This window comes from Panthera tigris, chromosome D2 (assembly GCF_018350195.1).
Source record: "Panthera tigris isolate Pti1 chromosome D2, P.tigris_Pti1_mat1.1, whole genome shotgun sequence".
Lineage (NCBI taxonomy): Eukaryota > Metazoa > Chordata > Mammalia > Carnivora > Felidae > Panthera > Panthera tigris.
The window spans coordinates 66,622,970-66,643,166 of NC_056670.1; the positions used below are offsets into that span (position 1 = coordinate 66,622,970).

General features: G+C 37.3%; 1 protein-coding gene across 7 annotated transcripts in view; it reads left to right on the plus strand.

The window, feature by feature from the left end:
- ADD3 (adducin 3) overlaps window positions 1-20,197 on the plus strand; it is a 123,285-nt gene that overhangs the window by 49,337 nt on the left and 53,751 nt on the right. Inside the window, exon 1 of one of the 7 annotated variants that reach the window (XM_042959750.1) lies at window positions 6,438-6,532. The gene's annotated coding sequence lies outside the window, so the exon portion shown is untranslated. 7 annotated transcript variants of the gene reach the window in all.

The window sequence follows — 20,197 nt, forward strand, 5'->3', positions numbered from 1 at the left end:
TGCACACAGAAGGAGCTATGTAATCGTTTTGTAATCTAGACTGTCTCTGCATAGTATGTTTTATTAGATGACATAAAAACCCATCGTGCCAATTTTCTTAATGGAACGAGGCTATAATGGTAAAATGGACACTTACTGTAAATCCATACTAACCACTATGAAAGCTTGAGGCCTGACTGAACATGCAAACTAATATAATGCTTGTGGTAGCGTATGACTTTATGACCTGAAGACTGTCAAATTGCAAACAGATTCTTAAAAGTCTGTAAAGACAGTAACCCAAAAAAAAAAAAAAAAAAAAAAAAAAAAAAAAAAATCGCATCACAGTTCCAGGTGTCCTTAATGAGATGACTAGCTGCATAACTGTCATCGCAGCAACATGTGGAAGAATGAAACTGGACCACTTTCTCACCCCATTCACAAAAATAAACTCAAAATGGATGAAGGACCTGAATGAGAGAGAGGAAACCATCAAAACCCTAGAGGAGAAAGCAGGAAAAAACCTCTCTGACCTCAGCTGCAGCAATTTCTTACTCCAAAGATGTCTTACTCAACACATCCCCAAAGGCAAGGGAATTAAAAGCAAAAATGAACTATTGGGACCTCATCAAGGTAAAAAGCTTTTGCACAGCAAAGGAAACAGTCAACAAAACTAAAAGGCAACCAACAGAATGGGAAAAGATATTTGCAAATGACATATCGGACAAAGGGCTAGTATCCAAAATCTATAAAGAACTCACCAAACTCCACACCCGAGAAACAATCTGGTGAAGAAATGGGCAGAGGACATGAATAGACACTTCTCTAAAGAAGACATCCAGATGGCCAAGAGGCACATGAAAAGATGCTCAGCGTCACTCCTCATCAGGGAAATACAAATCAAGACCACACTGAGATACCACCTCACACCAGTCAGAGTGACTAAAATGAACAATTCAGGAGACTATAGATGCTGGAGAGGATGTGGAGAAATGGGAACTCTCTTATACTGTTGGGACTACAAACTGGTGCAGCCACTCTGGAAAACAGTGTGGAGGTTCCTTAAAAAAATTAAAAATAGATCTATGACCTAAAAATTGCTAGGAATTTACCCAAGGGATACAGGAGTGCTGATGCATAGGGGCACTTGTACCCCAGTGTTTATAGCAGCACTTTCAACAATAGCCAAATTATGGAAAGAACCTAAATGTCCATCAAATGACGAATGGATAAAGAAGATGTGGTTTATATATACAATGGAATACTACTTGGCAATGAGAAAGAATGAAATCTGGCCATTGGTAGCAACGTGGATGGAACTGGAGGGTATTATGCTAAGTGAAATAAGGCAGAGAAAGACAGATACCATATGTTTGCACTCATATGTGGATCTTGAGAAACCGAACAGAAGACCATGGGGGAGGGGGAGGGGAAAAAAAGAGGTAAGGAGGCAAACCATAAGAAACTCTTAAATACTGAGAACAAACTGAGGGTTGATGGGGGGTGGGGGACAGGGGAAGATGGGTGATGGGCATTGAGGAGGGCACCTGTTGGGATGAGCACTGGGTGTTGTATGGAAACCAATTTGACAATAAATTATATTAAAAAAATAAATGTCACCATCCCTCAGTTCCAAGGTTTAGGGTTGGAAGGGAAGCCTTGATCCTTGAGCCAACATAATTCAAAGAGTTTTGTTTTTTTTTTTAATTTGTTGTCAAATTGGCTAACATACAGTGTGTAAAGTGCCCTCTTGGTTTTTGGGGTAGCTTCTCCTGGTTCATCGCTTACATACAGCACCCAATGCTCATTCTAACAAGTACTTGCCCTCAAAAAGAGTTCTGATGAACCTCAAATGTATATAATATTTAGTTCCATTAATAAATTGTACATCAGAGTTACTGTCATTTTGCATTTGTAAGTTTTCTGTTTCTTGATTGAATGGCATGCTTTCTTTTTCAAAAATTTTTTAAATGTTTATTTTGAGAGAGAGCGAACATGTGCGTGCAAGCAAGGGGAGGGGCAGAGAGAGAGATGGAGACAGAATCCGAAGCAGGCTCCAGGCTCTGAGCTGTCAGCATTGAGCCTAAACTCACTAGCTGTGAGATCATGACCTGAGCCAAAGTTGGATGCTTAACCGATTGAGCCACCCAAGGTGCCCTTGAATTGTATTTTTTCTAAACAGTTGGTTCTTTAATGATCAGTTTCAGGCCTGAACAGCATTATTTATAAAAAGCAGGAAAGTGTGAGAGAGAACTAGTAAGAATTTAAAAAATAGTCTTTTATCTCCATTTACATTGAGAATTAAAATTATTTTGAAGATGACAGCCTAGCTTGAGGGTTTTTCCCTCCATCATAAGCAACAGTAGACATAATTTTTAGAAGTAGAATCCTTTTCCTTATGTTTTGGGAAGAAATGAATTTTTTTTGCAAAGTAATTCTCGAATTTGGAATACAAAGTGAGATTAACTTTGTAGAGTGTTTAATTTGCTTTGATCAAGAGTTAACAAAGGGAAATGGAAATGTTTGAATCAGATTTTTTTGTCTCGTCAACACTGAATAGACTCACAGAAATACCAAATGTGAAACCACTGCCATAAATGTAATCCGAGGTCTTTATCCCCCACCTCTACCAAGTGAAACTGGATGAAGTTACTTTTTATAATGTGAGGGCCTTCCTCAGAAATGCCCTCACCATGCATCTAGAGCAAATGGAGCACCTTTCTTTTGATTGGTGGTCTTCAGCCTCCAAAGGGACTATTTGGACAGTGACTAACCTAGTGGGAAGATGGAATATAATCAGATTATTTTTGGTTCTTTCCAGACCCATGTCTTTATTAGAAAGTTGTTTGGATTCCTGTAGTCAGTGTTACAAGGAAACACTAGGTTATTAACAGTTTCCAATGATTTCCTCAAGAGTTCCTTTGGTTGTAAAGTCTTTTGATGCCTTTTGTTGATAAGAGGTGGGTGCGGTTAGTGACAGTAACACAGATTCTTAAGCAATTTGTGATACTTTTCTTCCCTCACACCCCCAATTCTCCCCTTCCCGACCCCATTCCACCTCACCCTTCTTAAATTGGATATTATGTGACAACTGACTTTTCTCCATGTTGAATATATTATACTGTTGCTGTGTATCAAAAATAATTGCCAGTAATTTTCCCTGATAATTGTTCTGGAAAATTCCCCTTCCTTTGAAAAGATGCAGGAAAGCATTTTTACTTAACCAAGAGGTATTTTTGTTTTTCACCACTAAATCTTTTATCATGGTATTCGTAGATCAGAGACATGTCTTAAACTTGGAAGGTATTCTTTGTAACGTGTTGAACTGTATATGTCAACATTACATGTTAAAAGACATTAAATATATTGTTTGCTAACAAGCAGCACACTATAATGAATGGTTCTACCTTCTTAGAAATGGGTATTTTGTGTTTTCTGTTTGTGTATATTGTTAGCTTTTACATTATGCTCTTTTCTAACATACTTTTACCATACATATTCTTGGGACGTACTGATGGGCCATGCTTAAAGCCTTTAGAATATTCACATAGAAAAGAGGTATGCTAAAAACTGAGTATAGTGGATAATACAATACATACTGTAAATATTGAGAAATGCTGTGATTCATCTGTGAGATGAAAACAACCGGGAAGGGAGGGATCAGTGACATACCTGTGCTGGTCCAGAATGGGAACTCTGTAGAGTTTTGAACATTAACTTTTAATCTTTAATGATATATTTAAGTGCAGGGAATGACCTTTTGTGGGGAAAAATTTAATTCCATTTGCTTTTTGCTAGTTGATTTAAGTTGCTTTTTAAATAAACTTATGTAGCAATATGGAATTTAAAAGGACTATATTTTGCCCTCTGCAGGATTATGTTTTGACTAGGGCAAGGGATGGGGGAGGTGCTAGTGTAGATAGCAAGTACACCCCTCCCACTGAGTAAATTTCCTGTATCCCCAGTGAACCTACTGACTTTTGGTTGGTATGATTGGGAGAAGATAGAGGAATGCATTTCTAGGGATTCTTTATTTTTATTCTCCATTCCTTTAAAGACCCAAAAGTTGAGAACCAATGCTCTAGTTCGTTAGTACTCCAGTAAACCATTTTTTGGAGTCATCTAGGAAGCTTTAAAAAAAATACTGCTATCTGAATGTCACCCTAAGAATCTAGAATGCAGCCTGGGTATTGGGATTTTTTTTTTAAGCTCCTCATGTGATTTTGATTTGCTATAAATGCTGTATAAAGTTCAAAATCCACTGCTGTAGTCAGTAAAGCAAAAGTAGGCAAAGGGACTTTTAAAATCTATCCTTCACAATTGTGAATAACATAAGCTCCCTTGAGGACAGGAAACATATTCTTCACTGTGTCTCTATCGTGTAAACTGGTGTCTAGCACTTAGTGGGCACTCCAAGAACACTTTTTGTGGAAGGAAGGAATACGGTTGTTAAGAATCAATATATTTTAAGGGCGCCTGGGTGGCTTAGTCGGTTAAGTGTCTGACTTCGGCTCAGGTCATCTCACTGTTCGTGAGTTTGAGCTCTGCATTGGGCTCCCTGCTGTCCGTGCAGAGCCTGCTTCAGGTCCTCTGTCCCCCCACCCCCACTTTTTTTATTTTTATTTTTATTTATTTTTTTTTTTAGCATTTATTTATTTATCTTAGAGAGAGACAAAGCACAAGTGGGGCAGGGGCAGAGAGAGAATGAGACCCCGAATCCGAAGCAGGCTCCCGGCTATGAGCCATCGGCACAGAGCCCGATGCGGGGCTCAAACTCACAAACCGTGAGATCATGACCGGAGCCAAAGTCGTTCGCCCAACCAACTGAGCCATCCAGGCGCCCTTGCCCCACCCCCCACTCTTGCATGCTCTTTCTCAAAAGTAAACATTTTAAAAATCAATATATTTTATTTAAAGAATAAACCATTCAAACATTAATTCTTTGAAACTATGAATTATATGAACTAGAGATAAGTTAGTGATGAAACCTATTCTTTTTGTGTGTATGTGGAAGAAAAGCTGAAACTAGGTATTTATTTTTAAAATAGAGATAAGAATCCCTGCATGAATAAGTGCAAATACGTTTTTATCATTCCCCTTAAGTGTATTTGCACTTGAGATAACCCACTGGGACAAAGTGATTATATCCCACCGAGGCTAACTCCTACCATGAACATTTCCTTGATGTTTTTATCCTTTATCTCTTGAAAAAGATTTTTTCTACTTGCTGTATGCATGTGTTTTGTTTTCGTGTGTGTGTGTGTGTGTGTGTGTGTGTGTGTGTGTGTGTGTGAGAGAGAGAGAGAGAGAGAGAGAGAGAGAGAGAGAGAGAGAGAAAGAGAGAAATAAAGGCAATACTCTGTCTCCTTCCTTCAGGAAACACCTTTTTTTCTCTGTGCAATACACAGTTTTTGTCATTTCCACTTTAATGTGAACTAAGAAGTCCTCCTTTTCCTGTGCAAAGGAAATTTCCCAGCTGCTCATAAATTGTGGAGCCTGCTGTGAGAGAAGGCAAGATCTCAGAAAGAGTTCCTTCTCTCTGTCCATGTGTTCTCTTACTGCTTTTTCCATCCAGCTTCTCTTTTCATTTCTAATATGTACCATCTACTTGACAAGATGGTGACTTTCTGGTAACTTCCCAAGGTGCTTTGAGAGTTAGCCCTGTTTTTGTGTGTCACACGTGGTGCTGGTACTTTGTGAGAACTTGGCGACACTGCTTTGCTCTCCTCCGATTGAAAAGGTAAGATGGGAAAATTGAAAGGTTGAAAGGGTATTATTTTGAAAGAGATTTTCTAGTGTTTTCTTGGTTAAAATGCTCACCACTTCCTCTCTTCTGTAAATATACCCATTTGAGCATATCAAATTTCCTGTGTTTTGAGCCTCTCATATATGTATGTAGAAGTACCATTTGGAATATGATCTCCTGTTGATTCACCAGGGGGCCTCTAATAAACCTCTAAGTGTCCAGCTAACTGACTCTTCAAGGTCACAAACTCATTCTAAAGTGGAGCTGTGGGAAGGATTTGCCATATGATTAAATGATCATCAGGCCCAAATATACTGTTGTTTTTGCTCATGCTGCTCCTAGTGTCTAGAACATTCTCTTGCTGCTTCTTTGGCTTTTATCTTTTTAAGTTATAATTTACAAATCACATGTATATAATTTATAAATAACAAGTTAGCTCCATTATGAAATTCTCCCTTTCCACCTCTGTCGTCTTGGGCCTGGGTTAGGTGCCCGATGTTTGGGAGTTTACAGTGTATCCTGCAAAGGATATAAAAGGAAATTCTGGGTTTTTCTAGTTCTATTTTGGTACCATGGAAACCACTTTCAGGAATGGGAAACTAAGGATCATACATAGAAGTATGAACTTAAGAGCCAAGGCAGGTATTGTCATTTTTGTTACAATCTGTTTCTTCACAAGGTTTTTTATTTGGGGACATCATGATTAAAGGTTATTCTGTGGATTCTCAGAATACTTGTCATCCATTGATTCACTGACACGTCATCAAGGCTGTTTGGATGGGTGTACTGCACAGGTCTGGTCGAAGGGTGAGTACATGCTGGAAATGAGAAGTGAAGGGAATAGAATTGGCGCTTGGGAACATTTATATGTTTTTAGATTGCTACTTCCTGTTCAGCTAAGCAGAATCCTGTAACTTTGCTCTTAGTTAAGGAGATAGTCCTGTAAGCTTGACAGATCACGGCTGTATCCTGTACTTTGTGTGAAAATGCATTTGCTTTCTCTCCTATTTATTTGATTTTTCTAATTTCCTAATATGTTACAGATTATTCCAGTGTTTCATGGAGGGAGAGGTTGGGTATGTGCCAGATGAGAATGTGAACAATGGTTAAATACTAGGTTATAGGCAGAGAGTGAATTAAATATGGGGTATGTGCGCTGCAAAAACTGTATGACAAGGAGAAACCTCCTTTGAATATTTTTAAAAGAGGGTCCCAAGAGCATTTGAATGTTTTAGACCAAGCCACACAGTTCCTTTATAGCGAATTAAGTACTTGCTCTGTATTTTTTAATTTTATTTATTTATTTGGGGGTTGGCAGAGAGAGGGAGAGCGAGCAAGCACAGGAAAGGGGCAGCGGGGGAGAGAGGATTCCAAGCAGACTCCGCCCCATCAGCACAGGGCCTCACATGGGGCTTGAACCCACAGACCATGACATCATGACCTGAGCTGAAATCAGAAGTCAGACGCTCAACCAACTGAGCCACCCAGGCATCCTATACTTGCTCTGTATTCTAACTATTCCACCATTTTATTTCCAAAGTTTTAGAACAACCTCAGGATGTTATTTCTTTTATCTAACCATCCTAAACGTCTTTGATTGCCGCTGGAATACTATTAATTAACCCAGAGCTCCTTCCTTCCTTGGAATTTTATACTCTAATGTTTAAGGTTAAGTTTAATACACTGGTAGGTTTTGCACATTAGCACAAATTCATTTTGACATTGTTCAGATATGTTTGAGATGTTTTTTGATATCTCAGTTGACATGGAGAGTTTCATTGATGATACGGAGGAATGACAACATGCCCATAGGAGAGAGGGTTCCAATTTGAGTGTTCTTTCCTAAGCAGCAACTGTAACTTTGATGAGGTGAAACAGTACTGGTCTGAAGTCTGGAGATAAGTACTTTGAATGACCTTAGGTGACGACCTTAGGTACCTGTGAATTCTCACAAGTTACAAAGACAGGGGAGGGTCTAGGGGGGAGAGAGAGAGAATCCCAAGCAGACTCTGCACCATCAGGACAGAGCCTGACGTGGGGCTCGAATCCACAGACTATGACATCTTGACCTTTAAGGTCTTTCCAGCTATTTGCTGTTCGTGAAGCCTGAGCTCTGCTAGCACAAAATGCAGTTGTGTCTTTCATTCTATTAGTGTCTATTACTCTCAAAGACTCACTATATAATATGAAAGATAAAAAAGAAGATGAAAACCCACAGTGTTCAGATGGTGGGGCTCATCAAGCCAAACCAAATACTATAGCCCAGGTAGACGCAGGTGACTCCGACGGCTTCCTGACAGTATAGGGTAATGGACAGGGGCTTATGGGTGAACTTACTCAGTGACACCAATTTTGTTGGTGTAGTACAGTCTAGAAAAGGATTGTATTTTTTTCTCTTACTGCTGATTGGTCTTGGAGAAGTCTAAGTGAGAGGATTGACTAAAGTCTAGCCTTTCTTTGGTAACTTAAAATGAAAGCATCTTCAAGAAGAACTTTTGTAAGGAAGGAAGCAAATTGGTACTATAAGTTCTTTCGGTAATGCACATAAAAACTGAAATACACAGATGGTATACAAGTGCTTGTAGGGGAAAATGAAATATCCACTTACATGAAGACCTTCCATAACAAATGGACTGGCTAATGAAGGATGAACTATTCGTTTTATCTTTTGTATTACCGTGTTTATCTAGGTAGTATAATCATCCATGTAAATTTCTAGTCTGAGATACATTCCTTCAGTAAATTCATCATGAAATGTTTCATTGTATGAAATCTTTAAGAACATCTGATTCAGTCCTCTCATTTGTAGTTGTGGAAACTGAGGCCCAGAAAGAATGAGTAACTTGGCCAAAATCATGCTGTTAAATAGAATCAGAACTGGAACTAGAACCCAGTTCTGCTTACTCGTAAATGTTTATTATTGAGAATACATACCTATTCTTTATTTTAAAATGTGAAGTATCTCCACAAAAATTTGCAAAAGAGCATGCAGTTTTAGTAAGCCACTGAATGAGACTAAATCTTCACTTTTTTTTTTCTATGAATCCTCACCATGAGGCTTTGCTCTTCAGTAACATCTGAAAGTAGCGTTCTGCCAACAGATACATTTTCATGTCACATTCTCTTAGGTTCTTGGACCATGAGATAAGATAGCGTTAAGCAAAAGTAAGATAACATAAATATAAAATTTTCCACAGTAAGAATCCAGAAAATTCTCTCATGACAGGGCAAGAATGGATAACACTGAAATGTGTTGGTTTTCAATAGGGATTTCAGATTCTTAACCCAGCAGAGAGAATGTGATAAAAGAGACAAAAAGAATCCCAATTATTTGCTATGCATTAGTGATTATGCAGTTTTTTGCTTGTATTTTGCATAATTATTTAGTTTTGAACATCTTCATTTTTGAATGACTATGAGGCCTATTTTATATTTAAATGTTTTGTGGATATATTGGGAATATTTCTACTCACTGAAAAAATGGTAGCAGTTTCTGAAGATGGGAGAAGCTATTGAATAGCTCACATAATGGAACGTGTTAATACTTAATGTTGCTATTGGCCAGTGTTTGAACATTGTGATCATTTCAGCTGTACTATACATTTCAGTCCGTTCACTGTATTGTTAATGTGAAGAAGCAGAGTATTTTAGCACACTGATTGGAGACCCAAATTCTGTTTGAGAATCTCTCAGTTTTTTCCTCCATGCTGAAGACTTACAAGAGATTAGTTAATTTGTTCTTGTTTTTATGGGAAATACACGGTTTAACATGTGAGAGAGTTTGGATTACTTCTTAAAAGAGTTTAGGAAAATGCTTTGGTTTTGTAAAAGAGGATCTAACAGTGTTTCTGGAGAGCAGAACTAGCCAGCAGAAAACATGGCATCGAGTTATATGCTTTTCCTACAGGAAAAAAGGGAGGCTTTTGTCTCTTATAGCTTATCTTAATTTTTTTTAGGTAAACCATTAAATGTAAGTTTAATACAGCTACAGAAAAGTGCACAAGTCAAAAGATACAGCTTGACAAATATGTTCAAAGTGAACACACTGTATAGCATCACCCAGATCAAGAAATGGAACAGCAGAAACCATTACCTCCTCCTTGCAAGGTAGTCATAATCCCGGCATGTCGTAGGTTAGCGTTGCCTGCTTCTGAGTTTTATATAAATGGAATCATTCAGTATCTGCTCTTTTGTGTCTGGCTTCTTCTCTTCACCATTTTTTACTGTGAAATTCATCCATGTTGTTGCATGTAACAATAGTTTTTCTAATTGTTGTGTGTATTCCTTTTTATGGATGTACAATAATCCTTTTTGTGAATGGGCATTCAGATTGTTTCTAGTTTGGGGCTATTAAAAATAATTCTGCCATGAATATTTTTGTGTATGTTTTTAGTGTTCGTATATATGCATTTGTTAGGTGTACTCCAGGAAGAGGCATAGCTAGATGACAGAGCATGTGTGATTCCAGCCTCTGTAGATAATGCCAAAAGATTTTCCAAAATACTTGTACTAATTGACATAAGGATTTGTACTGTTTCAGAGTTCCAGATGCTCCACATCCTGGCCAATACTTTGTAGTAACAGCTTTTTTGTTTTTATTTTCACTATACTGATAGGTACATAGCATATCTCAGTGTGGTTTTAATTTGTATTTCCCTGATGATTAATGTGATGGGCATTTCATGCATTTATTGGCCATTTAGATATTCTCTTTGGGGAGGTACCTGTTTAAACCTTTTACTAATAAGCAGATTAGATCCTTTTTTTTTTTAAAGGGATTTTTAAAATATATTCTGGATAATCTTTTATCAGATTAAAGTTTTATCAGTCTACAGTCAACAGCTCACTCTTCCCTTCTGAACAATACAAGGATCTTAAAACACTTAAACTCTCATTCTGCATTTCCATCTTATGTGATATAATTGATCAGGATTTCAGTTCCACCTTGTTTTTAAACTTATACATTTGTTATTGCTTATTATTGTTTTATATAGTATTTTAAAAATTATTTGTTTGCGGGGCGCCTGGGTGGCTCAGTTGATTCAGTGGCCGACTTCGGCTCGGGTCATGATCTCATGGCTCCTGAGTTTGAGCCCCGCATCGGGCTCTGTGCTGACAGCTTGGAGCCTGGAGCCTGCTTCGGATTCTGTGTCTCCCTCTCTTTCTGCCCCTAACCCACTTACATTCTCTGTCTCTCTCAAAAATAAATAAACATTAAAAAAAAATTACTTGTTTACCATTTTCTTTCCTCTTTCTTCCATCTCTGTTCTTCCTTCTAGTTTTAATTTTTCTTAAATTCATCTTTTAAAGTTACTTTAATGAGTTTATAGAACTCTTTAGGAGACAGTGTTTTATTTTAATAGTTTTGTTTGATGTACAATTCTAGGCTGACTGTTCTTTCACCACTATTATTTCTGTCTTATGACATTTTTTTCTTTTGAAGTCTACTGCAAATCTAATTATCAGTCCTTTATGGGTGATTTGTCTCTGAAAAATTTTAGCCACAACCTTCTCAAATATGACCTCTCCCTCATTCTATTTCCTCTTTAAAAACTTCAGTATGTTAGATCTCTTTTCTCTCAATGTCTCTTAGTCTCTTGTTACACATTCCATTTCTTTGTCTCTCTGTGCTTCATTCTGGCTGGTTTTTTCAGATTTGGATTCCAGTTTATTCTTTCAAGTTGGGTCTAGTCTACTGTTTAATCTATTCACTATGTTTTTTTTCTTTCCAAGATTTTCAGTTCAAGTTAATTAACATCATGGTGTAGTGTTGGTTTCAGGAATAGATTTTAGTGTTGTATCACTTACATATAATACCCACTATTCATCGCAGGTGCCCCTCCTTAATGCCCATCACTCACTCCCACTGCCTCTCCAGCACCTCTCCGTTTGTTCTCTATCATTAAGTCTCTTATGGTTTGCCTCCCTTTCCGTTTTTATCTTATTTTTCCTCTCCTTCCCCTATGTTCGTCTGTTTTCTTTCTTAAATTCCACATGTGGGTGAAATCATATGGTATTTGTCTTTCTCTGACTTATTTTGCGTAGCATTGTGCTCTCTAATTCCATCCATGGTCACCAAGTTTTTTAAATTATTCAGTAGTTTTTCAGTTCTACTGGTCTTACTTTATAACATCTTGTTTCTCATGTTTCCAATTCTGTCTTGAAGGATTTTGTAATACAATTTTATATTCTGTGTCTCGTTATTCCACTGTCTGCAGTTCTTGGGGAGAGGTATTAAATTCTACTCTGTTGTTTCTGCTGACTTTTATTTAATGTGGTTTGTTTACTCATGTGGTTTGTAATTCTGAATTTTTAATTTGGCAGGATTTTATCTGTGGCAATCCTTAGGCAGCCTATTTTGAGAGCACCTTTCTCCAGATGGAACTTATATTTCCTTTTTGTAGGGTGTCAACCCTAAGACCAACCTAAGACCACTCACTGTTCTCTTGGCTTAAGATATTTTTGGACCCTGCTGGGGTGTGTGTGTGTGTGTGTGTGTGTATGCATGCATGTGTGTGTCTGCGTGCACGGGCGTGCAAGTACCAAATTCTCGTAAGAGTGGGCCTATTGTTACAGACTCTCAGGGGAGACTTTTTCTTCTCCCAGTCAGCACTCTGGAAAAGACAGATTTAAGTTTTTTTGGTGTGTGTGCACAGTCACATTTTTTAATTCTGTTAGTGGACACATTTTTTTGTCTCCCTTTTAACCAAAGGTATTACCTTTTAGGATTCTGGATTTATGTGTATATGTGTCGTGGGGGTAGAAAGAACTCTACCCCCATAACTTCTGATGTGAAGAAAACCTGGTTTCTAATTTAGCAATTTTTTCTTCTCAGCATTGAACTCATCATTTTCCGAGGAACAAGCAACTTTTATTTTTCACTTCTGATCTTACTCATCCTAATAAATCGACCATGGCTATGATTAGGAACTCTTTCATAAGTTTTAAGCACTTATAATTTGTTTATATTGTTTTGTGATACAATTCAATTATCTAGTTATTTTGGAAATTACTGAAATAAGAGTATTTCTGCGACTATTTCCCAATAATGGTATGATCTATATAACAGCTTTATATTGAAAACGATTTGAATGATTAGATTCCTCTTTTGAGCCCTAACTACAAATTTTTGTTTTTAAACCAGTGAGCCAAAACACTGAAGCTATGGCTGGTTGCTCTGTTCTGATTGTACTAAAAACATTGGCGCACTGATTGCTTACTGGTTTATCAGGTACATCTTGACCTTTGTGTCAGAGCAAAGGCAAACACTTGTTGAGAATGCCCATTGTCCTTTTTTCCAATTCCTGTAGGAAGGTATTAATTAATGCTAATAAGAATGAATAGATTTGATTGACATAGTAAATCATCTGCACAAAGCTTGAAATAACGTCTTTTTTTTTTCCAGCTTTCATTTCTGGGGGTGTAGCAAAGGTAATAACTGTTTAAACTTGAAATCAAAGAAAGTAATTTGCTTTTGGCAGAAGTCCTTTCCAAAATCCTTACTGTAGCTTCCAGGCACATGATTGAAAAATATAGTAATAAATATGTATTATCTTATTGCTTCCAGTTTTTTTTTTTTTTTTTTAAACTGAAAAGCAACTCCAAAGGTACTAGTGTGGGCCTTCTTTCTTTCCTCTCCCTCCCCCCCTTTTTTTTTTTTTAAAAAAACACCGTATCATTTATTATATTGGGCCAGCAGGAATCCGTTTAAAGGGGTTGAGAGCTGTTTTAGATTAATGACTTGGCAACTTGGAAATAGCCCACAGGAGTCACAGTCCTGCTTATCTTGGAGTAAATTTTAAAAACTCAGCCATTAAGAATTGTTTCCATAAGCTGCCTAATTGAAAGTTGGAGTGAAGAAAAACCTTCCACTGATTCACATACTCTAGCATTCTTGTCAGTGTGCTCTCTGGGGATCTTGTTGTTTGAAGGATGGCATAGTTCACAGGATAAAAATCTTTGTGGTGACAATCGATTAACATTGCAGCTCTGGGTTTACAGAGACTTTACATTGCTTTTCCTCAGAGTTCTAAATTTTTCAGTTTCATATTTTATAAGGTATTCTCTTTGGTTTAAGTGATAGCCATTTATTACATCCTAACTTTCTATATTGGAAAAACACTCCCTTTTTCCCATTTGTAGGATTGCACAACCTTTCAGTTAAGCAAAATCAAAATTGTTCACTTGTTGAGTGAGGGTTCCACTCCCTTGAAATAAGCCACAAAGCTCCCTGTGGGTGTGGCTGGCCTCATGCCGCTGTCTCAGTTACTCCTTATCTTTTGTCACTCTTGGCCCCTCAAGATGTCTCTTCACCTGCTTTCTTACTCTTCCTTTGCTCTCTTCCCCCCAGTTTGTGTCCTGCTCTAGTTACCGCCCTTCTAAAAGGCTCAGGAGCGGTTCTCATGAGGTTTTTTTTCCCCCTTTTTTTCTGAATATTCTGAGGAAGTTACTTATACACTGTCCGCAGTTATGTGTTTCACTGAGAAATTCGTACTCCAGGGTCAAACCTCTCCATTTGAACATTTTGCGAGAGGTTTTTCTTTTTCTTTGTCAGAGCTTCGGTATTCTAGGTGTGAATTCACAAACGTAAAGTACAGATGGCTTTTGCATCCCAGTATCCTCGGTTAAACACAGGAATTACTTTTAAAAGAACCTGACAAAGAATCTTTAAAGAATTGACATGATAAAAACTCAATGTGTTACATCATCATAAAAAATAAATAAATAAAGAATTCACATAATATAAACAATCCTACCTTAATTTCCCTGTTTTAGGTGTTTGTCACTTAGGTTGTCACAGTGTATGCTGTAAGTAATCTTCATACTGTTCTTCATAAAAATGGGAGGTGTTATTTATGTGTATGTACTTTCATGTGGAAACATATCTTAAATGTTAACCTTATGCCATTTTTACATCAAGAGTAACCTGATCAAAATGGATGAGCTGTTCGCAGCAATTTAGTGTGGCATCCCTTTTACTTTTGTCAGATTAGCCCAGTCTTGCAGCCCACAAGAGTAACCTTTCTCATGTGTCAACATCTTTCTGAGCCTTGAATTTGAAAATTTAGGCAATTTACAAACACAATGCTTGTGACTATTTGTGCTTTTCTTTTTTCTTCCCAGCTCTTCCATTAAATCTATCGTCCTCATACTTTTGATACCTTTAAGGATTTGAGTCCAGGGGCAGCTGGGTGGGTCAGACGTTTAAGCATTGACTCTTGATTTCAACTTGGGTCTTGATCTCCCTACCTTGAGATAGAGCCCTGCTTCTGGCTCCACGCTGAATGGAGCGCTCGCTGGCTCCCAAAATAAATAAATAAACGTTAAAAAAAAAAAAAAAAAAGGATTTGAGCCCACAGGGTATGGTGTACCTGTGCCAGGTTAACCATGTCTTTGTTTACTGACCTTGGTATTAACCTAGAACATTCTTATTCCTCCTTCCACGATGATGTGGTAGCAGATCACAGTTTGGCTTCAAGATAATTGGTCTTAATTATTTCTAAGTCATTGGTTAGTGCAGTGTAGGAACCAACATTGTTCCGAGAAAGGATATAAATGGCTTTTGAGCTTCTTTTCCTAGCGTGCATGTCAGAAGATTAGGGTGAAAGAAAAAGCTCATGACACAAAACTGTATGGTTTGCTAGTAGATTGTAGGGTTCCTATAGCTTAAATTGTACAAACCACTGTGAGTTGTTGACTCGTGACAATTTTTATTTCCCTTTGGTATTAGGTGCAATTTGTGATACTTTTACGTAAAGTAAAGCCATGCGTTAAAGTACAAGGTTATTAAGTATGTTGTCTTTCCATATCTTTTCTGCCAGAGTTGTACAGCACCTCCCCCGGCCCCCCTCCCCAGTCTTTTAAGACCAAGCTCAAGTAACTTCTCAGGAACCTTTCAAGCTGGCTCTTTTCTCTGGATCTGTAATTTGTCGATTATAACACAATAATGCCGTGGGCTAATATAATTGTTAAACAAGTTGTCTCTCCCTTCTTCCTCCCCCAGCCCACTAAGTTGCTAGTGTTTTAGGATCATGGATAATGGCTCATTGATTTCTTGCATTCTCCACCACATTGCCCCTTCAGTTGTAGCACATTATAGGTGTTGAATGAATTGTTGTTAAAAGAATAAATGAATTTAACCAGAAAGTAGAGAGATTTATAAATGGGTTGACTTACCAATTTAGAATTTAAAAATAAGTTTTTAAAATCTAAAACCAGAGTAAATTAAAATCAGTGCAGCTATAGATTTGGCACAAAACAAGTTGATATCTTCTCCACCTTCAGTAATATTTGGGGGCGGAAAGTATAATGCACTGAACTGAAGTGCCTCTATAATGCTAAGAAGAGATGTGTTTACAGGCTAGTTTTGTTTTTGTGTTTGGGTTTTTTTTTAAATATATTTTGAGAGAGAGAGAGCATGCACGCGAGCAAGGGAAGGGCAGAGAAAGAGGGAGAAAGAGAATCCCAAGCAGGCTCCAAGCCGTCAGCAAGAGTCAGACACTTAACCAGCTAAGCCACCCAGGCACCACTGTTCATTTTTGTTTCAGTTAAACCTCTTCTCCTACTACTAGTTTGCCTAAGGAAATAGAAAGCTGGCCACCTAGTATCCAGATACTTTCACTGAGACTAGTGGAACTGGAGTGGTTGAGGAATGGGCATGAAAAAGGAGAGAACATTTCTAAACCTGTTTCTTGCACTGTCTTATGATAGTATTTGGGGATTTGGAACTTTTCATTCTAGACTACAGGATGTGGTTCTTGCAGTGAACAGGTAGCAAGTGTTCTAGAACTTGATGGGGGAGAAGTAAGATGGTTGGTGCTTTAAGTCATGTGAATTGTCAGCTTGGTCACCTACCTATCTTATTAGCAGTGTTGAAGCAAAGTTTGAATTTTTTTAGATGAGAATACTTAAGTTTCCCAAGGTTAAAAAAAATAGTGTTTAATTGGATAAATTATTTGCAATGTGAGACATACTCTTCCAACTAGATTTTGTCTCATATTTAGAAAAACAATTAAAAAATGCCTACGTTAGTCCCATACTCTTGGATGGAGCAGATCAAAGCAACAGTAATATTTTTAACAAGAAATTGCATGTGTCATGAATGTTTCCTGTGTCATGTGGCCATATTACATTTGTTTGCTGTTCTGTATTTTGAACTTTTCCCCCAAAGCAGAAATTACTTGTGAATGCAGGTTTTTTAATAGCACATATATATTTACTCTTCACTTTTGAATTTTTTTTATGTAGTCTTTGTCTTCCTCTAAGAGATTGGTAATAAAATGCATTATTTTTGGAAGTATTATGCCATTGGAGAGTCAAAGCCACATATTGTTTTTCTTCCAAGTTTGACAACCTTCAGATATAATACAGGCTGACTAGTTTGGGCATGATCCCCATTTAAAACAAAAATTAACCATCTTCAGACGTAATGATTTTCTGAATTTCTGCTTCAACTTCAGTAAGCTTAACTCGCCAATCATTGTAGGTTATGTTGTTGACATTTTTTTAGCCAGCAAAAAAAGCCCAGTTTTGAACATTAACCCATATTTCATTTATTCCCAACCTTGCCTTTTCTGTAACTGCTTCATCCTTAAATCCTGGATTACCCCTTTTAACAAATAACCATCTATTAGATATTAAACAGGCAAAGGGTATTATTCATTTACCATCCATAATATTTGAACTTGCCCTATGCTAGGTGCTGAGGGGCCCAGCCTGCCAGTTGCTTGCAGCACGTGTGAGAGCTATACCAGGAAACAAACCATTGTGAGGGCTTATATAGTGCTTACTGTAAAATTCTTTCAAATTTGCTATAAATTTGAAATTTTGAATAAAATCAGTATTATTTCTAAGATATTATTACAATAAATTGTTGGGGTGAGGAAATTGCTTTTAAAATGAGTTGACAATTTCACATTAACAGCCCCTTCACTTGAAGAGTCTTTTTTAACACCACCTCCGGCTCTAGTTGGAGTGTCATGAATTTGACCTGATTTAAACAGCTTAGAGAAACCTTTTCTTTCCTTAGCCAGTCTTGTAGATGGGAAGGTTCCTTCTCTTAGACATTTCAAGTTAGTCTGAACGTTCCACAGAACTGAAGCTTGCCAAGCAAAGCTCATATCTGTGGCTCTTTGAGTCACTAATGGTTCTACCATATTTCTAGAATTAACGTCCCCATCAGCCAGAGATTAAACTTTTGTCTCTTCTCCCTCCCACCCCAGATATATCCTTGTTAAGGGAAAAGCACTTTTGTTTTGATTTTATGGTTTGTTTTCAGTCTACCACAAGTTTGAGATGCCTTATGTTTCTTTAAAAAAAAATGACACTTCATGCTTTCCCAGCACTTGAGTTGGAGACAACTTCTCATTGTGCTGGTTTGAGTTCTGGCACTTGAGAGTATCTTCATTCTGAAGCCTGTGGAATGTCCCCCTCATATTTGAAACGGAGAGCTTATCTTCTGTTCATTGGTTAAGCCCTAGCCCTTGATGGTGCCCCAAATTAGTGTCTCATCCAAGTTGTGTTTGAGAATGTATGGGCATTATTAGGAGGGCATGAACTCTTTTACAGCAAAAGCAGAGGGGGGGGGAGTCCTTAGAACAATGAGTTCAGTCATGGGGATACCTAATAACATATAAAAATCAATAAGATAGCTAAAATATGTTTTGACTTATTTTCTTCTAAAAATGTCATCTTTTCCTAACTTTCATAACAGTTGGCTACAAGTCATTTTACATATTAAAAATACACATTATTTTCCAATATTGTGTGTTTGAAAATATATAACAAAATGGCATTTTTACAAGATTTACATGAAACAAATATTTGAAATAAAATTGGAGTTGGAGGGCAGTGGGAGGAGTATTAGGATATTTTGAGTCTCACAGGAGTTCATACTATAGTTGTTAAGCCTTTGGCACTCTGTAGAGAGTGTTTTTATTTAAAATCCACAAAACTGGTAGGGAGAGGGAAGGAGAAATTTGATTGCTTGAGAGTTACCCTAGAAGATTGGATCTGTAAATTTACATGAATCTCTGAACCAGGCAAGTGTATATGAGTGCCAAATAATGTCTGAACTAACCAAGAAAAACTTGCTTTTCTGTATGACTGTAGTGAAAGCGTTGGTTCCCAACAACTTTCACGTTTATAAGGATTTTTTTTAAGGGACTAACTACACGTTGGGCAAGCAACTGTGTCGTCCAAAAAGTATTGGCTGAATTTAACGTACTGGGGGCATGTGGATTCCTAAGAATGTCACACCTTGTCTATGCCAATAAATCAGAGTGTCTATTCTTGATACTAAATCTGATGTCATTGGCAGATTTTCCTCCTTATTGGAAGGATAATATTCAGAAGGGAGAATATTTTTTCCTGTATTTTGCTCTGTGATTGGGGTGTTTTTAGGATTTTTTTTTAATTTCTTTAACTATGAAATAATACTGGTAAGTCCCATGATAACTAGATCTGGATTTCATTTTGTCTTTTCAACTCTGTGTGATCTTGTGCGCATTCCTGACATGTTACAAACAGCTTGTGTCTCTGAATGTGCAGTATTAATTTTCAGTGGTGAAAGCCCCAAAAGGAAACAGACTGATTCTTCCATGCACAAACAGCTGGGCAGTTGTGGATGGAATTAATTGCTGATATACATTGGCTGTGTTTTTCTTCTCTTGTCATTTCCTTTGCAGCTGTGAAAGTGAAGTTTGACTTGAAAACAGACATTTCCAGCAGTGCAAATCCAAAAAATATCAAAATGGGATTCTTTAAATATAATATCTGCTACCTTGGAGTTCAGTTTGGGGGTGAGATGGAAAAGAGCAAAGGATGGCAGGCCGTTCATAATTACATATATGGTTGAAAAATAGATCAATCACATGGACTATGAGAAGTATTTTTGAATGGATTTATTTATTTTATGGCAAGAGCAACCTCATAATCCAACAAAAAGCTAGATCAGTCAGCAAGCACCCCCTTCCTAGGATCCTGAAAGAGGGTGTTCTAGGCCATCTCTGAAAACATCAGGGGAAAAAAAATATATCAAAATGTTCAGTACTCCAGACTGGTTTATTGTTCCACTGTGAAAAAGTAGCAATTGGCAAGGGTAATGTGACAACATGTATCATTAAAAATAATATTTTCCTGGTCTTATCCAAAAGCCTTTTCATTGTTTTAAATTCAGTGTAAATGATTATATAGCTTATTTTTTTGCATATATGAAAATTTTACCGAAAAAGAAAAAAAAATTTTTTATTCCAAGAGTTACAGGAGTTCAATTAAAAGTTACTGTTGGTTGTATGTCTGAAAGTACACATATAGGAGTAGTATTGATTAAAATCACTTTGAACTATAAGGAGATGTTTGGTAACAGTTTCAATAACTGATAAATTATTTTCAACACTAAGTTTTTAGGCAGTATGTGTACATCTTACAGGATATCTTATTTGGCAATCAGAAAAAATCAAAACTCTTATGAAA